The 20,935-nt window shown below is 35.8% G+C and overlaps 1 pseudogene; it reads left to right on the top strand.

Annotated features, from left to right (window-relative positions):
* Positions 1-454: 454 nt before the first annotated feature.
* LOC149568680 (kinesin-like protein KIN-8A) lies at positions 455-4,791 on the top strand (annotated as a pseudogene).
* The last annotated feature ends 16,144 nt before the right edge of the window (positions 4,792-20,935 follow it).

Below are 20,935 nucleotides of genomic sequence, written 5' to 3'. Positions count from 1 at the left end.
GAAAAAATTAAGAAGTAAAGAAATGTAGATATCAAGCGAACGACTCCAATTACAACTATTGGAAAGGCATTCAAATACTCGATCGTCTCTGCTAGTACATTTCAATGCTCTTCACTCACAAATTAATGGTACAATGAATGGCGGATCCTTGAGGATGGAAAACAATTACGGCCAGCTAAATCCGCAGACATTCTAATGTTCACTGGTAAGTGTAAATTGAAAAACAATTATGGACAGCCAAATTCTATTGTCGGAACTGCAAACAAAATCCTATTGTCAGAGCTTGGAAGGCTCGGAAATAATTGAGAGACGTTTTCTTTCGGCTAATTTTATGTTGTCTGTCAAAAATGGTGGCCGACTGGTTATAAATTATGGAAAATGTGTTTCAAATTTCAAATTCTTCTTCTTTGTTCTTCTATTATATGTATAAGGACAGAGCGAGGCACTCTTGAAAATGAACCCTGTTTATGATATCATGGAATTCTCTTGTTTAAATTCTCTGGTTTTTCTGTTTCCAACGCTCTTCTTGGGCATCATATATGCTTGTTCCATGTGGAACTGCAGCACTTCTAAATCATCTCCAGAGAAGACGAAGAACCATTGTCATACGGATTCATATAAAAGGATATGTTCTGTTTTTGCTCTTTTCGAGGAGGGGTTTAAGGGTTTGAAGCAGAGGCAAATTCACTCAAAGAAAAATGTCGAGCCCCCGAGTGAAGCCTCTGAACTAGCGGAACCTCCTCAGCCTATGCTTGAAAGAAGATTAGAGCAGATTAGCACAAGCATTTCAAAAGCTGCGGCAGAAAACGAACTGTTAACTCCACTTTTCAGCAATCCTCTCTGTGTGGAAAATTTAGGGCTCTGCTTCAAATCGTCAGAGGAATTATCTTGTGCCTTTACAAATGGACGAGTTCAAGTTAGTGGTAAGAGTAGGAAGAGCAGAAGGGAAAACATTTTCGGGCTTACAGAAAGGATTAAGGTTTATGTTAGGGCTAGACCTCTGTCGAAAAAGGAAGAAAAAATGGGTGCCCGTAGTTGTGTTGGTGTCGTGAGCGACAAGGACCTCTTGTTGAAAGAAATTGGAAACAAGGAAATTTCAAGTTCGAAGAAGAATTGTGCTCAGACTTACACTTTCAATGCAGTTTTCCCTGAATATGTTGAGCAACAAGAAGTTTACAATGCAAGGTAGTTAATTTCCTCATTCGCCCTACTTTCTTTACATAGTTCGCGTTGCATAAAATATGCTTCATTTTCCCCAGGAATGAATTCATGCATTCTAATCATTCATCATTGCTCAAATATAATACAAACTGAATTTACTTGCCCCTGTCTTCTAATTTCTACGATCCCATCCTTGCGAAGATTTCTAAAGCCTGCAATTATATGAAAATAAAGGGAAATGGTGGAAAAAATCCAGTAACTTAGCATTATATGTATCCAAAATTATAGCTAATAAGACTGTTAATGACCAAATAGTAAACAATTGTTTTGTTTGGCTTTATTTTTTATAGGAAAATTTGCATTATAAAATCTGTTTATTACAAAAAACAAACGTGGTTTCGATTACAGAGATGGTGGCTTAATGGGATGACACTATTCTGGGTTATTAGAACACATATATCCGTTCCTTGCGTCTTTATATTTCTCTGCTGTCTTTTTGATGGAGAGACTCTTGTTAGCAACTTATATAGTCAGAAAACCTATATAAAACAGTTTGTTTTAGCTGTTGACCATTTAAATTAGTGAATAGAATGAATCATTTTAGTTAGCGAATACCCAATCTGTTCCCCTGAGAACAAAATCTATGTTATATTTGCAATATCGCTTATCATATGTTTGTCATTGTTTGATGTGCCTCTACACCAAATGTTTGAAGACAAGTGTCAAGGCAGGACTTTGATATATAAGCAGATTGTAATCCCTGACTCAGATTAGGTGATCTCATTTGGAGATTACACTTGAACTTCTTTGTGGCAAACAACTGAGGATTTGATTTCACCTTCATAGGTCCTAGTTTTGACTTTGCTTCCAAGCTGTGCAATGATTTCAGTGTTATAATTGCCTATATTTAGTGGTTACCTGATCATCATTTCCTTGTATTTTATGGGCAGCTTGTTGAGGACCATATATTAGAAATTTATTGCCGGTTAACTGTGTTAAATTGATTTAGATACGTGTTTTTTCAAAAATATCTGTGATACTTACAGCAGAAGTGAATAATAGATTCTGACTAGGCTACCATGTTGAACTAGGCTACTGTGTCGATATTTGATAAGTGTTCTTATTTAATTGCCACAAATATATCTGATATTTCTTGTAATCTAATCTTGATTCGTGACAAAAATATTTCAATTTCTAGGTTGAAACATGTGAGAAAAGAAATTCAGTTAGATATTACTCAATTTCAATTGTGGATAATACGATTTGCAACATGTAGACTGTCTAAAAAAGAAAAGTTCAGATTAGCTTCCATTTTAATATTGTTTGTAGTTGTGCTGAATTCTATAGAATGTTCTATAATAGATTGGAATGAATGTGTGCAGCACTGGGGAGCTTGTTGATGCTATTCTCCATGGAAAAAATGCATGTGTGTTTTGTTATGGAGCTACAGGGGCAGGCAAAACTCATACAATGTTGGGAACCGTTGAGACTCCAGGTGTGGTGGCCATGTCGATAGAAGATATCTTTACAAAGATTGGGCAGCAAAAGTGTCACCATGAACCAGTGATTAGACTTTCATATATTGAGATTTACAATAAATCTATGAAGGATCTCCTCTCCCCTGGCAGGCCTCTAGTTCTGAGAGAGGATAAATAGGTTTTCTACAGTCCTATCTCAAGCTTTTTGTGTGAATATCTAGGGTTTCTTTTATTGACCTAAATGAACCGTCATTCCTTCAGGGCAATGTATCATTACTAGGGATCACACAACATAGGGCTTATTCAACTAAAGAGGTATGATTTTCACTTTTCTGCTTAAATTTTGATACACAGCAGAGAAAATTATACAACGAGCTCCAGAGTTTTGTAGTCTTCTGGATTTTTTGTTTCCTCCAGATGTCCTCATCCCGATGATGGATGACAGCGTGTGATTCAAAAAGTTGATGCAAAAATTATATGCAAAATCAAATCCAGAAGACTACAAAATTCTAAACTTTGATGGATTGTGGAAATCTATTTACACTAATACATCAAACTTTTATAAATAAGCTTGCAGGTAATGGAATTGCTTCAACTAGGAACTCAGAACAAAACTACAGCGTCCACTGGAATGAATGAGACTTCATCTCGATCTCGTGCTATTATTCAGGTATTGTGCTTAATACTTGCATTAGGTCAGCTAATAATACAAATTGGATTCTCTAATTGGGAAATTTTGACTTAAGATTATGTAGATGAATCCTAAACTTTTGCTCTTTAAATCTATTATTGTTGCAGGTTGTGGTGGAATGGAAAGTGGGTGAGGAATTAAGCACTGAAATTCGCAAGGGTAAATTATCTCTGGTAGATCTGGCAGGGTCTGAGAGGGCTGTGGCCACATATCAAAGGACAATCAGATCTACGGAAGGAGCCAACATAAACAAATCACTATTGGCCCTTAGCAGCTGCATAAATGCTTTGGTAGAAAGGAAAAGTCACATACCTTATAGAGATTCAAAACTAACTCAACTTCGGAAGGTGTGAATATTATTATCCATGTGATATATCATATTTTCCATCATCTATTTTTCTCACTTGTAAGCTTTTAGAAAGACATTATAAGGAATTTGCACAATATATTGCTACATAACAACTGCAAATGATCGAATATACAAAAGAAAAACTTAGCTGGTAGGGTCTTTTAAGGACTGACCATGATAAGCATTGGGTGATTGCAGGATTCATTGGGTGGAACTTGCCAAACTGCCATTATTGCAAATATCAGTCCAAGTAATCTAGCTTATACAGAAACAAAAAACACTCTTCACTGGGCAAATCGAGCAAAAGAGATTCACACAAGAGTAAGACATGACTAGATTTAAATCAATTTGTATTTTAACAGTGTACTTTTTATTTGGAACTTGAAAAGAAAACCACCTTTGATGGGGAACACTATGATATTGCAGGCTTGCACTGCAAATGAAGTGGAATTTCAAATTGAACACTCCGAGTTGCTTCTTGAAATGCAAAAGGAGATTCAACAATTGAGATTGCAGAATGATCAGTTGTAGAAAAAGTTAATTGCTCTTGAAAACCAAACATTAAATTCTACTCCTTATGGACTTTCATCATTTCCAGTGCTCCCATTTCCTTGTACTTTCTATACTCCCAGTCCCAACTTGTCCTATAATGGACATTCTACAAAGAAACATGCGAAGGAAGTTAATATTCAAGGGCTAAAGATGAATCTTAAAGCTTTTAAAGAGGAGTCTACTTTGAAGGAGAAACAACCCACCTCCCATCTTTTGTCTCTTCAATCTGATCAATGTGAAAGAAAACCTAGCTTCCCACATGTAGAACTGAAGAAATCATCTCCATCTTCCTCCACCGCGTCTATGTTTCCTGTATCAAGGAAAAAACATGCCTTTAAGGATACCACCAGACCACTTGCAGCTCTGGAAAGCACAAGTAGGAACAACACCAAGGATGCACCTTCAATGCAAAAAAAGGTAAGCCACATTTTAAATAAGGATTGCATTTTGTGAAGACAGCAGAAGTCCTTGTTGACTTATGTACTGGTTGCTTCTTGTATCCCAAATTTATATGCGAACAGAAACAGGGGCAGACCAGTAGGTGGCCTGGTTTACGCTAACATCTCTTGCTCTCTTTCACCCTGATGATGGATCACGTAGTGTGATTTGAAACGTTGATGTTAAAAATCTTGACACAATCAAATCCAGAAACAAATTAATGTAATACAAAAGATTGTGAAAATTTGATCTTTTTAATTACTAGTGGAACGTTAGCTGTTGAAGGCATGAGTTCCATTTGTCCTCTCTCAGGCAGCATAAATTTACCAAGACACTCAAGGAATTGTCCAAAGATGAGAATGAGCCTCCCCATGAGATTGAACTGCTTGAAGGATTTGAGAAATACAATTTATCATTCGTACAAGTCCTTTGGTAAGGTGGTGATGGCAAATCTAACAATGCCTAGTCAAAGAGATTAAAAGATTGTAAGTTTTTTTGGAGTGGTTTTACTTCTTATTTTTAATAAAGATGATCATTTGTCTGCAACTGGTAAGGTTTGAAATTACCTTTTCCTTGATTTTTACTTCAAGCAACTCTTGCTTTTTTGCTTTATACAAGTAAGGTTTCCCTGTACTCAATTACCTGCTAAAAACTAACATCTTTATAATTCGCTTGCTTGAAATCAAATCACATGACACATAAAAGGATATAATCATGGCGTAAGCAAAAGTTTTTTTTTTGGGGCAAAATAACAGACTTGCAACCTGAAAGATTCGAAGAATTGAAAGATCCCAGCAAGGCATCATAGTTGGAAATAATTATTTGTCTTGCTTTTCTAGAAACTGTTCACAATCAGCGAAAAATGTTTTATCTTGCATATTGAAAAGTACTGTTCTGCAAAATGGAGAGGTAACTGATAACTAAAAGACACTTTTCATCCATGTAGCTGGCAAATACCCGTGCTCAATTCCTGTGAATTTTGTGTATTTAATTTTCTTTCAAGGTTCGTTGAAATCTGAGATCATCTGTGTAAAGTACATCTGTAAAAAAGATGCTCGCATAGTATTTATTCAGAAGTACTGTCATAATCACCATGAACTGTGAAATATTCGAGTCTGTTATACGATGGTATCTACTATCGAACTTTGGGAGAATATATAATACATTGGATAATGATTAGTTTAGAAATATAAAATGTGTAAATTCACAAAATAAAGAATTGAAAAATTTACATAGCCATTCTTAACTAGTGTTAGAAAGGGGAAATTTTTTTAATACGAGTTTTGTTTTTAAGATATGGTCTTTGTATCTCACGTGTGTTCTTTTTTATAGCAAAAGTGGGGGAACCATTAGAATATATATAAGATACCCTGATTCAAAGGCTCAACTAAGAAAGAATCATAAAGAAAACTCAGTATCCTTGCTAGGTTACAACATTGAACGAGAGCGAAGACAGAGAAAATATCTGAGCACACAATTTCTGGTTGGGGATACATGTTTTTCACAAGAGCAAGACCTAGATACACTCTAGACAAACAATAATTTGTGAAAGGTTTGACAAGAGAGGAACAGAATCAGAAGAGCAACACTTTTAGGCTGATTTATACTCGTTTAGAGCATATTAATTTCCCCAATTCAGGAATCAGATTAGAGATATGTTTTGCTAGAAAAGACTCAATAAAGTTATTGTCACATCCATGATTTGATAAGTAGTCAGCCACCTTGTTACCTTCTCTTAGCGTGTGTGTTATGCAAGTATCTTGAAATGATTGAAGTAATCGCCAAATCTGATTCATAATATACTATAATTGCCAATTGTGAACAATCTTTGATGTGCATGCATCAATTATCACTAAGGAATCCCCTTCAAAACCAGTCCTTGAAATAGAGCATGAGCCTCTACCATGTTGTTTGTGCCTGGATTAATGGGAGCTGCCTTAATTGCCAATACATTGCTTAACCAATCTCCGATGCAAAATCCTATACCTAAAATTTTGGGGTTGCCTCTTGAAGCTCTGCCAAAGTTGATTTTGACAAAATCTGTAAAAGGGGGACGCCACTTGATAATGAACCTATCTTTGGCATGAATGGATTTCCAGTTTGGAACTGATCCAACTGGAATGAAAATGAATTTCCATTCATTTAAAATTATATTGTCCTAATGTGAAAAGTAGTGATTACATTTGACGTTGGATAGATTAGAGTTAGCTATCTTTGAGATTGAAGTTTCCAGTTGTTCAATAACTTGATCAATGGAAGAGACATCTTTCCTGAAAATTATTTTATTACATTCCCACCAAATAGCCCAAACAACTAAAGAAGGAATACATTTCCAGAGGCAAGCATAAGTGGAGGTAGTGAACAGAAGAGGACAGGATTCAAACAAGTCCCAAACCTTGTGTGGGAGTAGCATGCACACATTAAATTTCTTGAGGACAAATAACCAATAGGGATGTGCAAATTTAATTAATCAATAAGTGGTTCATTGTTTCCACTCCTTCCCAACAAATGACGCAAATGAAAGGATCTACAACTCCAAACTTAGAGAGTTTGTCACTTGTTAATATTTTCTTCCTGAGGGCTAATCACCTCAAACGACTTCTCTCCCAGGACCCCTTCCCCAACTTTGGGGACGTCACCTCCATGGTCCACTCACCTGCATCCACCTTGTGGGAGTCTGCCCTTCTCTCCATTCCTCACTGCACCTTCTCGCTCACCCCTAGCCCCACTCGCAGGTCTTGCCCCATGAATTAGTGGTTTGATGAGGATTGCAAATCCTTTCATCGCAAGCTTTGCTCTGCTCCATCCACTACTTCCTCCTCTTCCTCTCAGTTGAGGCTCAACTGCTACCGCTTTCTTTGCCATAAGAAATGAAATTTCACTTTTCTGCAGTGTAAGTCTCTTTGTGCCATATTTTTTCAGTCTCCAAAGCTCTTTTGGTGCACCATGTTTTCTCGCCACCCCTTGCCTCCCTCTACTCTGGACCTCCACTCCCTTGCCTCCCACACCTTCACTCTCTATGATATTCCTGGCCAACCACTTCTCCATCTCATCCTCTTCCCCACCCATTGCCACCTCTTCTCCTTTTCCCACATTTGTGAAGCAATTAGAGTGATGAACAGTAGTAGAACTCCAGATGAGGAAGGATTTCAAGCGAAAATTTCCAAGTTGGGTATCTCTGTCCTGGGTCCCTTTCTTACAGTGCTCTTTAATTGAGTGGTTTGCGTCGGCTTCCTCGACTCTTGGTCACGACATATTATCTATCCAATCCATAAATCTAGGCCAGCTTCAAACCTCGAAAACTACAGGACCATCATGGTTGGGCATACCTTCACCAAACTCTATGCGACTATACTAAACGGTATCCTATCTAGTGAGCTCGATTAGTGACATTGTCAGGCTAGGGGTCAGGTTGGGTTTCGTTCAAACTTTCAGACCACTAATCATATTTTGACTTTAGGGGCAATCATTGAGGAGGCTCGCCACCACTTGGTGAAAGTTTATTGCTGCTTTGTTGACTTCCGCAAAGCTTTTGACTCTATTCCTTGAGCGACTCTCTTTCAACATCTTAGGGATATCGAGATCTCAGAGATTCTTCTTACAACTATTATGAAGTTATACGAGCGTGTCGAGGGTAGATTTAGGACTCCACAGGGCTTCTCTGATCCTATCCATAGTACTAGTGGGGTGAAATAGAGATGTCCTCTCTCCCCCACTCTTTTTGGCATCTACGTCGACGAGCTTGAGGCATTTCTCTATAATTGCTCGCTCCCTGGCGATGGTTGTTACTTACATAAAGTATTGATCTCTATTCTCTTATTTTTTGATGATGTGATTCTCCTAGCATCTTCTCCCGATGGTCTTCAGTGGCTCGTTGATGGCTTGACCTCTTCTTGTGACTCACGTGAGCTAGTTGTAAATCTAGGCAAGACTCGGGTTATGGTCTTCAATTGTTTGAGGACATCTCATCTCCATTTTTACTTCCAGAGTACCAAGATCAAGATTGCATCTCCATATACTTACTTGGGGGTTAAGTTTTATGGACCTTGTTTCAGTCTAAGACTAGCCATGCAACCTAGAGTCAAGGGGCTCGAATCCCTTGCCATTCTTGAGCGACAGTGTTTTCAACACCACTTCCAAGACACCACGACTAAGATGTCTCTTCTTGACTCCCTGGTCAAGCTGATTGTCCTTTATGGTTCTATTGTTTGGGGCCCCTCCCTCTTGGAGTTCGACTAGGCCTCTGTTGAGAGAGTCCAAACTCTTTTCCTTCGGCGCATTATCAGATGTCACTGGTTCACACCACACAACATTGTTCTGGCTGAGTTTGGTGCTCACCCTTTTAGATTGGGAACCATCTTTGATTTAGTTTGGCTTCTTCACCAACTTCGGAGCTTTGCCTATTCCTTTGATGATCGTCACAGATATTCCTACTTGGCTTACTATTCTTCTATGGAGGTTGCAGATTCAGACTTTGGTCATAGGTCTCATTCCTGGTACACCTAGGTCTTTGCTCTCTTGGGCTCGATTGGTATTAGCTTGGATTGTCTTCCCACCTTCCAATTTTCTCTAGACACTCTAGCCCATCTTCTTCCACCCTTGTAGGAATTGAATGAGCATGTTAGACTTGACATCTATAGACAGTATGTTATCACGACCTGGAAGAATCCCTAGGTGGGCTCCATTCACGCATGGCCTTCTATGCTGAGCACTTTCTTGATATCCAAGACGAGATCATCTTACGTCCCTATTGTCTCACTTGTTATTGGACTCATGCTTTTTGCATCTCCTTGGGATCTTTTAGGGTGGGATCTCACTAGCTATGTATTCAGACTGATCACTAGATTTGTAGGGAGGACAGGATCCGTTAGCTTTGTCACCTCGGGGAGGTCCAGACCGAGTCTCACTTTATTTTTTGTTGTCCCATTTACTATGAGATCCGAGGGAGATTCTACTATTTGTTCAAAGAGTGTCAGTCTCTTCCCTCATTCTTTAGATATATTGATCAGCACTATATTGCACTCTACCTTCAAGAGACCATGCAGCTTTGCGAGCACACTATATAGCTCCAACTTTTCTCGACTTCGACCCCTACGCAACTCATCACCTCTTTCTTCAGTTCTATAGTTCATGCCCGAGGATTGAAGCGGCCTCTTTGCACTATTTCTGTTCACACTAGATCTGTGAGACCTCGCAGATATTATACTTGGCAATGTTCCTCTAGTAGACCTTAGAGGCGACCTTCTAGAGTATCTGATTGCCCTAATGTCCACCTTTCCATTTTGGACTACTTGCTTATGAGGAGTTCTTAGCTGTTGTTATTTCTTTTTCTTAGTTCTTTTGCTATTTTGCTTTCATGTTATTTCTGTGGACACCATTTGGTGCTCCCCTGTTGGCATTTTCCCTTTGTACTATTTCCAGTCCCTTAGACCCTCGTTGGTTTCTTGTTTGGCATTAATAAATTTATCTTATCTTATCTTGCTTTAGGGAGGACAGTGGGGTTCCAACTAAAAAAAATGCTCTGCTCCTATTGTTTTTGTTATCAAACTATTGGAGGGTCATATATCCTTCCTTGTTCGAGTACTCACCATCCTCAGAGGGTACCCAAATCAGTTTGTCCTCTTGGTTCAATAAGAAAATAGACCATTGTTGGAGAATATTAAGGAGAAGGATGGATTGATGATCACTGAGCGAGAGAGTTGATGAGTCCTTCCAAATTACTTTTGTTGAGGAGATTTCCATAGCCAATACATAGTCCAACAAATAAGATCCCCAACAGTCGGTCGAAATGGTCATGACATCTTCATATTGATCTAACTGGGAGAGGGGAGGGAGGCCATTCCACGAGTCTGATCAAAATTTGACACTACAACCATTGTTTACTTCCCAAGTTATGTACTTTGTAACAAGGTCTCTAGAATTAACCATGAAGTTTCATATTACTGATCCCTTAGGAGGGTCAAGAATGAAGAATATTCAAGAGGGATTCCTGTCATCTAAGTATTTCTCTTGCAATATTTGGCACCATTTGGATTGAGGCTTGGAGTACATTTGCCAAACAAGCTTTCCCTCAAATGCTTTGTTTCTATGGGCAAGATTATGCAATCTAGAGTTCCCCCATGTGTTTTCGTTTGAGCCATATTTTCTAGAGAGATGAGAGGAATCTTCTTATTTTCAAACATGTTACTTTTCCAAAGGAAATATTGAATGAGTTTCTATATTTGCTAGATGGTTGCTGCAAGGGCTTTGAGGACCGACAAATAGTAGTTGGGTATTGGAGTTACTACTGGTTTTAAGGAGTAGAGTTTTCTCAGAGAGTGACAACCATCTAACCTTCCAAGATGAAGTCTTATATTTTATTCTATCCATCACAACAATCCAATAGGTAGCTTTGTTGACACCTATTAGTGTAAATAATTAATTATTATTTACACTTTACTTAAGTTTACTTAGGTTAATGCATTATTATATTAGTTTTCATGTAGACACCTAGGAGTATGCATTGTCATATGAGTTGTCTTGTTGACACCACAAGAGTTAGCAAGTTAAGTAAGCACATGGTCTCTACAACATCTCTTCATGAGATACACCTATGCAAGCTTATGTTCTCATCATCGCACAAACTTCTATGCTCAATGGAGGATAATTCACTTTTGGTGGGCATGTGCTTAGTTGTCATACTTATCACTTTGCTGACTCCTAGTCATTTTAGATGCCTTTATATATAGGCACTTCTAGTGTGTATATACATCAAATATTCATTCTCATATTGTTATTATGATCATACATTATTTGGTCCGTTCTTGAGCTTCTTGATCTTGGTGTCATTTTGCCCTAAGAAAAATTCTTATATGGTATCAAAGCTATACCAAATTCTTACATGGTATCAAAGCCATACCAAATTCTTACAACACCCACAAAGAAGGGAATCCCCATGTAATTAGAGGGTAGTTTGTCAACTGCAAAACCCAAGATCTTAACAATCTTTTTTGATATGATTGTGTTGGTATTGAAGAAAAATATTTTAGATTTATTGACATTGATCTTTTGGCCTAAAACTAAGCATACAAATCCAAGGATTTCTTTATTTGTGTTGCTTCTATGACAGAAGACTTTCCATAGGAGAGTATCATCTGCCAAAAAAGAATGGGTAACCGACATGGTTGTACCTGAAACGTGTGCCCTTTGCCAAAGACCATTCTAATAGTCTCTAGAAATGCTCTTGCTAAATGCATCTGTCATGATAATGAAGAGGACTAGGGATAATGGGTCACCCTGCCTCACCCCTCGAGTAGAAGAGAAGACCCCTGCTGGTTGACCATTGATAAGCACTTAAAACCAAGCCCTTGAGACACAAGCTTTGATCCATTTGCACCACTTATTTCCAAATCCAAATTTGGAGAGAACTTTGAACGAAAAATTCTAACAAACCCTATCATAGGCCTTCATCATGCCTAGTTTAATAACAAAGTTAGACTACTAATTTGAATTGATGGAATGAAGAACTTCATGGGCAACTAAGGCCCCTTCCATCATTTCTTTACCCAAGATGAAGCCTCCTTGTTCCTGAGAAATAATTAGGGGAATAAGATGATGAAGCCTTAGGTAAATAGCCTTAGTGATAATCTTGTATACCAAGTTACACAGAGAGATAGGCCTAAAGTTTGCAAATGTGTTCAGAGCGGGAACTTTTGGGATGAGAGAAATGTTTGTTTTATTAAAACATTTTAGCATTGAACCATTTCTTTTGGATTCTTCCATAGTAGCTAATAGATCAGCACAAATGACATCCGAACATTTTTGGAAAAATAAGGCTGTAAATTCATCTAGCCCTAGTGCTTTGTCTAGGGGAAAGGAGAAGACCACTTTCCAAACTTCCTCAAGAGTAAACAAGGAAAGACGTAATTTATTATCATCATCTGAAACTAATCTTGGAATATGGAAAAGAAGATAATCAACTAAAGCATCAGAGGGTGGGACTAAAGTTAGAGGAGCAAGCAAGTTTTTGAAAAATTTAACCCCTTCATTTTGAATACCTTGGGCATCTTCAATAAAATAAGCTATATTAGAGCATCTCATAGAGGATATAACATAAGCAACCTTCTTTTGTTTTGCTGATGCATGAAAGAGTTTAGTGTTTTTGTCACCTTCCTTGAGCCACAACTCTCTTGATTTCTGTCTCTAGTACACTTCTTCCCTAATGTAAAGCTCATTCCACTCATCTTGTAGATATTTTTGCTTGTCATACGAGGCTACATCCAGCCCATGTTGAATGATGTGTTGCTTAATCTTAGCTAGAAACTTACTAACAAGGTTTTTCCCCTTAAATTTTTTTTTGAAGACCTTGTTATCCAATCCTTTATCTGCAACTTGATGAATTTAAGCTTCTTTGAAAATTGGAACATTTTGGTTCCTCTACAAAAGGGATTTGATCTCCACCATTATTTTAACAAGGCCTCGAAGTGTGTGTGTATAAACCACATACTCTCAAATTTAAATGAGGATCCAAATACACGACACTGAGAAGAGACTGTCCAATCAAAGTTTAGGAGCAGTGGAAAGCGGTCAGGTTCAGAAACTGGTAGGATTTAATAATAAAATGAGACTTGAAGGAGCTTCCAGCTCTGAGGGCTGAAGAATTTGCCAAGCCTCTTAGCAATTTGCAGAAAGCCAACTCTTCTATTTATCCATGCGAATGAGCCATTTTGTGGAATGACACCTGATAGATGATTGATTGTTGTAAAGTTCAATTTTTTTGAATAGTTCTTGGATGAGGAGAGATACCTCCCCTTTTATCAATATGAAATAGAATAACATTAAAATCTTTGCTCACTAGTTTACAAGTTCCTCTTATCGGAGATAGAAGATGAGCCATAAACATTTAGAAGCAAGAAAGAGAAATCAAATTTTGTCATCTTCACTATTTTCGAGTTATGATCCTATCCAATCAGTTGGCCACTTATAGTCATGGGATTCCATAGGGTAAGAAGACCACCCGAAGCTCCCAAACCTTGCATGTGAAATGACTTCCGAGATGACCATTTATAAATAGTTTTAGCATACAATTCACTAGACAATTTGGTCTCTTGAATTATAAAAATATTCGCCTTAATAGAATCAAGACGTTGCTTAATTCTAATCCTTTTGTTAGAGGCGTTTAAGCCTCTAACATTCCAAGAGATGATCTTCATTGAGGACATGGAGAACCCTGTGTTCTCCATGTTGGTCTCTTTCTCCTTGCTGATCTCCTGCAGACAGTGAATTTACCATCTAATGTGGACTATATCCCTACTACCATTTCCTCTAATACCTTAGCACTATTAGGTTTCTGACCCCATGTCTTTGGAGTTTTCTGCTCTACCTACTTGGAGGATGGAGTTTGTGCTATTGAAAGGGATTGTGAGTAATCAAAGGAGTCAATAGATGATTGATACTGATAAAAAATATTTTCATCTTCTTCAAGTGACATAATGTTATCCAAATTTTGAATTTACAGTGTACAACAAGGGGCAATTGAATCTGATTGGGGGATCAAATGGGAGCATTCCTTCTTGCTGACTGACTTGATGAATAATCCTCCATCTCAAAATTAAGGGCATCGTTCCCTAAGGAAAAATATGAGAGAACTCTTTGTAGAGGAGGAATAGATTAGGGGCATGAAATTGTATCTTGCCCTTGATCAATATTACACTCAATCTTGTTATAGTTGATATTCTCAAAAGATTTGTGGGAATTTCTTGATATTGTTACCCCATCAACAGATGAGCACAAGAAAACTCCACTCTTTGAAGTTCATGTCTCATCAATCACGATAACTCCTTCTACTGCAATTTCATTAATCATGGAGACCACTAGAGAATATAGCGTATTATTAACTATATTTTAAAGAGTCTTATCTGAAACCTTATGCCCTTGTCTTGGGAAGTACCCGATCATGGTATCAACTAGTTTGTCTTGAAAGATGAGATCGTGTGCTAAATAATCTCTCTTGTCCATATGGGTATCTGCCGACAATAGGTATATCAGTGCCGAGTGAGCTGAAGACTCAAGTATCAAATTTGGGTGTAGAAGAGAGAAAATACAATTAAGAGCCTAGAGAAATTTATGTACCATCAAAAAACAATTTGTGACGGTCTCACTCGTTTAAGCTTGTAGACAACAATATTGGTGCTTAGTAAAGGATAAATCCATTTGCTTATGGAGGCACAACCTCAAGAAGTCAAACTTTGCCTGAATGTTCTATTTCCTAATCAAACACCTATATAGATCTAATATGTGATCCTCACATATTTTGATCTACATCATTTCTTGCGATTGACAGAGCGAGGTAAGGTGCCTGAGATGATGCTGAAAACTATGAGTTATGCTTGTGTCCTAAATCAGAACTTATTGTGCCCAAATGCCCCATTTTAGTAAACCCACATGTTAGTAGTGCATTTCCATATAAGTTGGCTATTTGATGAGTGCCAAAGAGAGGGAAAGAGCATACAAACTTTCTAAACAGTTGAATTTGAAAAAAAAAATCCATTTTAGTGATGAAAGGTTTCAGCTAACTAGCAAGAATACATAAATTGAATCTAAAAATTTCCCTGTTTTGAGAAAAAAATCTACATACAATTTTTAAATTGTTGGAATTAATAACCAAATCTATTTACTTGGACCAAGTAATACACATTAAAAATATCACGAATGATCACCTAAGAAGGTTTATGAAAGATCAAATATGAAAAATACAAGGATCATAATTTATAAATTATCATGTTATCAATGTTTTCAACAATAGCTATACATTTTTTGGTAAAAAACAATATAAATGCATATTTACAGCTATAGCAAGAATTTATGATCAACATCCTGTCATATAATGATCTTGAAGAATTAGCATGATAATAACATAGGCACTGAAAGAAAAGTATCTTCTTTTGATAGATTGCAATAAATAAGAAAATAAGAAGATGATCTTGAAATGTAAACACTTTTCTATCAGATTTTTATTCTACTATTTTGCAGGTCTGGAGTAGTTGAAAGATAATGATAATTTCTCTTAGAATGTGTGGCATATGACATCATCTGATCTCTCTATGATGTCATCTTGAAGGCAGACAACATGATTAGCTTATTTGAAGGGGATACGATAAATCAGACTGTTGGTTTTTTGGTTAAGATACATACCAAAAGATTAGAAATGGAAAAGAATTCAGAAATTATCTAGTGCGTTTGTTCTTCGGTCCCTTAGACTGCTTTGGTCTCGTGGACACCATTAAAAAACATTCATTCATTCATTCATTGACTTTTCTAGCATATTTTTTTCTACTAATATTATCTTATTTAATTAGTATACACTTTAATACCTTTTGATTGTGATTTATTAATTTTAAAATTAATTTTATTAATTATGAATTCTTATAAAATTATAAATAATAATAAAATATATTAGAATTATTTTTTATTGATATTTTAATTATTATAGAATGAAAGTGTTTATTTATGTCAAAACCTCTCTTGTAATTATTTCTTTGCATATGTCATCATCATTAATTGCTTACAATCTTATCAAATTATATAGATTTATATTATCTTATAATCTTATCAAATTATATAGATTTATATTATCTTATAAGTCAGTCAATTATTCCATAAGGCATATTAATGTTCTACATATAATTTTCTATTGACTTATTCTTTGAACCTCCTTTAGGTACATGTGCTAGTTTAATAATAGATAATATAACACTTTCCTTTCATATGTATTAAGGTCTTGACTCAAAGTGATTCCATTTTAAAAATAAATCAACTTGAATTTTTTAATCAATCACACATATCCTATTGTACAAGTCCACAAGCATATAGAGATTCCCACAAGAAATGTATTGACACATTGTTAATATTAGTGCATATGATATACACATTTTATCATCTTACACTGAGGCTAAAATAATAGAGGACTACATATTTTTAACTCAACTTACATGGATACACATTACTAATCCTATCTTATTGAATAAAAGTCAAGTTCATCAACTGAACTAGGGCTCTTTATTCTTTGTTTCCTATCTATTAATAATGCTTAACAATAGGTAGCTCAAATAATGGTTCCATTTATAATTTAGTGAGCTTGTAAAATGACAGTTCAATCTTAGCATGTTGAGATCTCAAAGCAACCTCTCCAACACTCTTATTTCTAATTCAACTTAAACATGCAAAAATATCCTATAGATCATCTCCTCAACACAAACGTTAGGACAAGTACTTAACAATAAGTTTCTTTTGTTGCATAGACCATGTTTATCAATGGATCAAAACATCATGCAATAGTGGATATATAAAATTCAAAAGTTATATTAATGTAATTTTTAATCTCAAATTGGTTTTGACATATGAGTGACAACACACTTGAGTCATTTGCTTAGTTCATTCCAAACAAGTAGTGGATGATGAGCGTAAGTTGTTAGATATACAGTATGTGTTGAGTAACTAGCAAGTGCCGAGTCACTCAAGTGCCAAGTAGATAGTATATGCTGAGTGATTAATGGATGCCAAGTCATTTAGAGGTGAGGTTACAACATTGAAGATTTAGTGGATGCCGAGCATCAGACACTTCAAGTGCTGAGTAAATAGTTTTGGACATAGTTGTTTCTAATAGCACAAACTTCTATGTAAACCATTTTTTAGCCAATTTAAGGATTTTTTTGTGATTCTAGATGATAAGGACAAATCTATATTGAGGATTCCTATCCATTACATGCAACCAATTAGTTGAAGGGATGTTTTAAGTGGAAAAATGGGTGAATCAAAATCGTTGATTCATACCTAACCCTAAGTCACTTAGGTCTTCTTAAGGAGGAAAAACCCTAAACATTGTATGAATGGAAGAGAGAAGTTTACATGTGCAAACAAAGAATTCATGGTGGCTAAGGACTTGTGAATTGAGATACATTACAAAATCAGTTAGAGGAGAATAGAGGAAAGGAGTTAGAGGATATAAGTGATACATCTAATTAGAGAGGATCAAGTACACATCAGGAAAGAGGTGATTTGTTATCTAGCAAGAGAGTGCTAACCGAAGGATCATTGCTGAGACATTCTAGCAGGTGAACCAGTTAAATCTTTTAACAAAGTATTCATAATAGGCTATTGTAAATCCTTTAACAAGGTGCTTACTTCATTGTAAATTAAAGTCCTTTAATCAAGCACACTTCTAACAAGATGTTGAAATCTTTTAAAAGGGTAAGATCTAACAATCTTGTAAGCCTTTAACAAGGCATACCTATAATAGGGCAGATCATAGTTTATGATCAAATATTGTAGCTTTCATTGGATACACTTTATTACTGCAGTAGTGGAGATTTGTCAATGTCATCCCCATCCCAAGTTTACCTTCTCATTGGAGGGTTTCTGGGTAACCAAATATCTTGTGTCATACATGTGTTGAATGTCATTTGATTTCATGCTATTGATGAATACGTTTAGCTAGCTATTTTAGTTTACATGAAAATTGTGAGATGGATGTGCGGTGAATGAATTTATGGTTAAAATTTTGAAGGAATGAGTCATCCCCCCTCTAAAAGTTTACTTTCCCTATTGTATTTCCAACAATAATCATGTTCACCATATCAAATAGTCTTGTCTCAATGCACAACACACAAGGTTTTATTTGGCTAGCTCAACAATGCCCCTTGGGAACCATGATCGACAAGGTTGGTGATCCCTTATTGCTCTATTTAAGCATGCCTAGTGTACTATAAGGTATTGCTTGCATGTGATTTTCTAAATTCACATGTCCGCAAGGATTGACTTAGTACTAACCTTTAAAAGGTGATATATTTTTCTATAAACTTTTCTTGATTAGATTGTGTCAAAAAAATCATCATCATTTCAGAAAAATCTTCATTAGCTCTCTTGCAACATGATTATGAATCACATAGTATTATTCAAAATGTTGATGAATTTTTTTTGACACAATCTAACCCAAAAAATTGAATACTATTCTAATTATTTGAGAAAATATAATATCTCTAACAAATATTTTAATACATGAGCCCCTAAAAATACATTTGTGAGACCCATAATACTCGTAAGAATTACAAAACTATGTTTTCATTTTCATAATATTTACTTCTACTAGACTTGATGTCTTTACAATAACTTAAAATAATAATAATGGCATTTCATCTACACAAAAATTAGTATTGATACTTAATCAATGTAATAATAACCAACAACCACAACTCACCCATTGCATAGATTGATGCCAAAAATCAAAATGAACTTATTTAATACATGATCAAATAAGTAGATCTTTACCTAACTATATACCTAATATACATGCAGCATTCACACCATCTTCTATTAATGACACCAACAAAATTAAACTTAGATTATGCCACATACCCATAGACAAATATTTTATTTTGTTAGTCACATGCCATCCCAATGTAATTTGGACAAAGGCAAAACTCATGAGGGCTTTACTCAGTGAACTTGGGTTATAACATGTGTGTCTATGTCATACTTAAAAATCACCCTATTTTGAAAAAGCATTTCCCTATACATATTTCTTGTCACCCCTTCCCAATACACAACATAAATTAAACCCCCCCAAATTTTGGTGTGATATTAAATGCATCATTTTTTTCTTTGACAATTTTCATACCTCTTTATATTTCTATTGATATCCAAATCATTGTTTTCCATTTAAAGCAATTTAACCCTACTTTGAATTTTGAGAAAAACATGAATTTGAAGTACCTTGACTAGTCATTCCCTCAATCACCCTTCTTAAGTTATCACTAAGATTCTGCATTTGAGTAGGTAGGGAGATACCTTTACAAAGGTTAATGAAGCTACAAAAGTTTTCTTCCAAATTTCAACCAAGTAGTCAAAATTGATATCAATACTTTTTCATAGGTCATCATGAGGTTTCTAAGATTTGATCCAAGAGAGTATTGTTTTTCACAAAAGTGAACCATAAGTGTCATCATAATGTTTGAAAAGTTATTAAAACCAAATTTTCCTTGGTTCTTATATATTTCATTTTTTTGCAGGTGCCAAAAGTAGAGGTTGTGAAATAGAGTAGTCATCACTATTTATAGTATGTTACCTCATAAAAATCACCTATTTATAGCAAGTTTCAAAAAAGTTTAGTCAACCCCAATTGATAACTCAACCATCCATGGCTTCACATTCCAACAAAAAATAACATTATGTTAATGGATTTTCCACCACCACACATGGCAACCAACTCCTTCATGAAGAAGTTTAAGTGTTGTTATATCAAACTCCTTTTGTTTTCAATATTTTTATGTTGGTGATACAAAAATAAAGATACTAAAGAAATCCATTTAGAGATCAATAATTTAGTTAAAAGCTCACCATAAAGAATGAGGAAGTAAATTTTAGTTTCCCTTTTTAAGACGTCCACACTTGAAACGTTATGAATATATTTCTCAAAAGTGAACCATAAGTATCATCATAATGTTTGAAAGGTTCTTAAAACCAAAATTTTCTTGGTTCTTATATATTTTGTTGCTTAGTAGGTGCCAAAAGTAGAGGTTGTAAAATAGAGCAGTCATCACTATTTTGCAGGGAATGAAATGGCCTAGGTTGCGATATAGTGAAATATCACTATTTGACAAGTGACTTTTAAGGGCATTGTGAAGTGGTGATAAATTTGTATTTTGTGGAGGTAGTTGTGACCACTCATGAAATGGAAAAAGATTGTCTCCATCTTGTGGAAGCAAAAAGATGGACTTGCACTATATATGGTGAAGGGAAAATTAAAGTGAAATGATTGCCACTTTGTTGTGATGATAGAACACACATGTGGATATATGAAGCAAACTAGATGTTGATAAACTCAAAACTATAAAATATAATGTACACATTAAATATGTTCAATGGTAAAATGAAAGCACTTTAATAAGATGTAGGCCTCCACTTTACAAGGCACCAATCCATTCAAATATGTGCATGTAAGGGAAATAGGGGGATTTACAAGTATGATTCCACTTATGATATGAATTAGATTATCTAGGACCAAGAGGAAGAAGGATGCTGATACTAAATCCAAGTTGTAAAGAGGAATGCAATACTAAGAAATGCACTCTCCTAGGCCCTTGATAGGATAACATGAATGTGAAATTGAACTAATTTCTTAGGAAATATAAATCTAGATGCTATGTGAATACAATTAGCCCAATTAAGATGTAAATCTAGGGCAAAGATATGAAATGTAAAAGACTCACCTTGAAATGTGTAGAGGAAAAT

This window comes from Cupressus sempervirens, chromosome 3 (genome assembly GCF_028749045.1).
Source record: "Cupressus sempervirens isolate cs-2001-9-10 chromosome 3, ASM2874904v1, whole genome shotgun sequence".
Classification (NCBI taxonomy): domain Eukaryota; kingdom Viridiplantae; phylum Streptophyta; class Pinopsida; order Cupressales; family Cupressaceae; genus Cupressus; species Cupressus sempervirens.
Note: the sequence above shows the minus strand (reverse complement) of the source record. Positions and strands in the feature narration are given on the sequence as shown.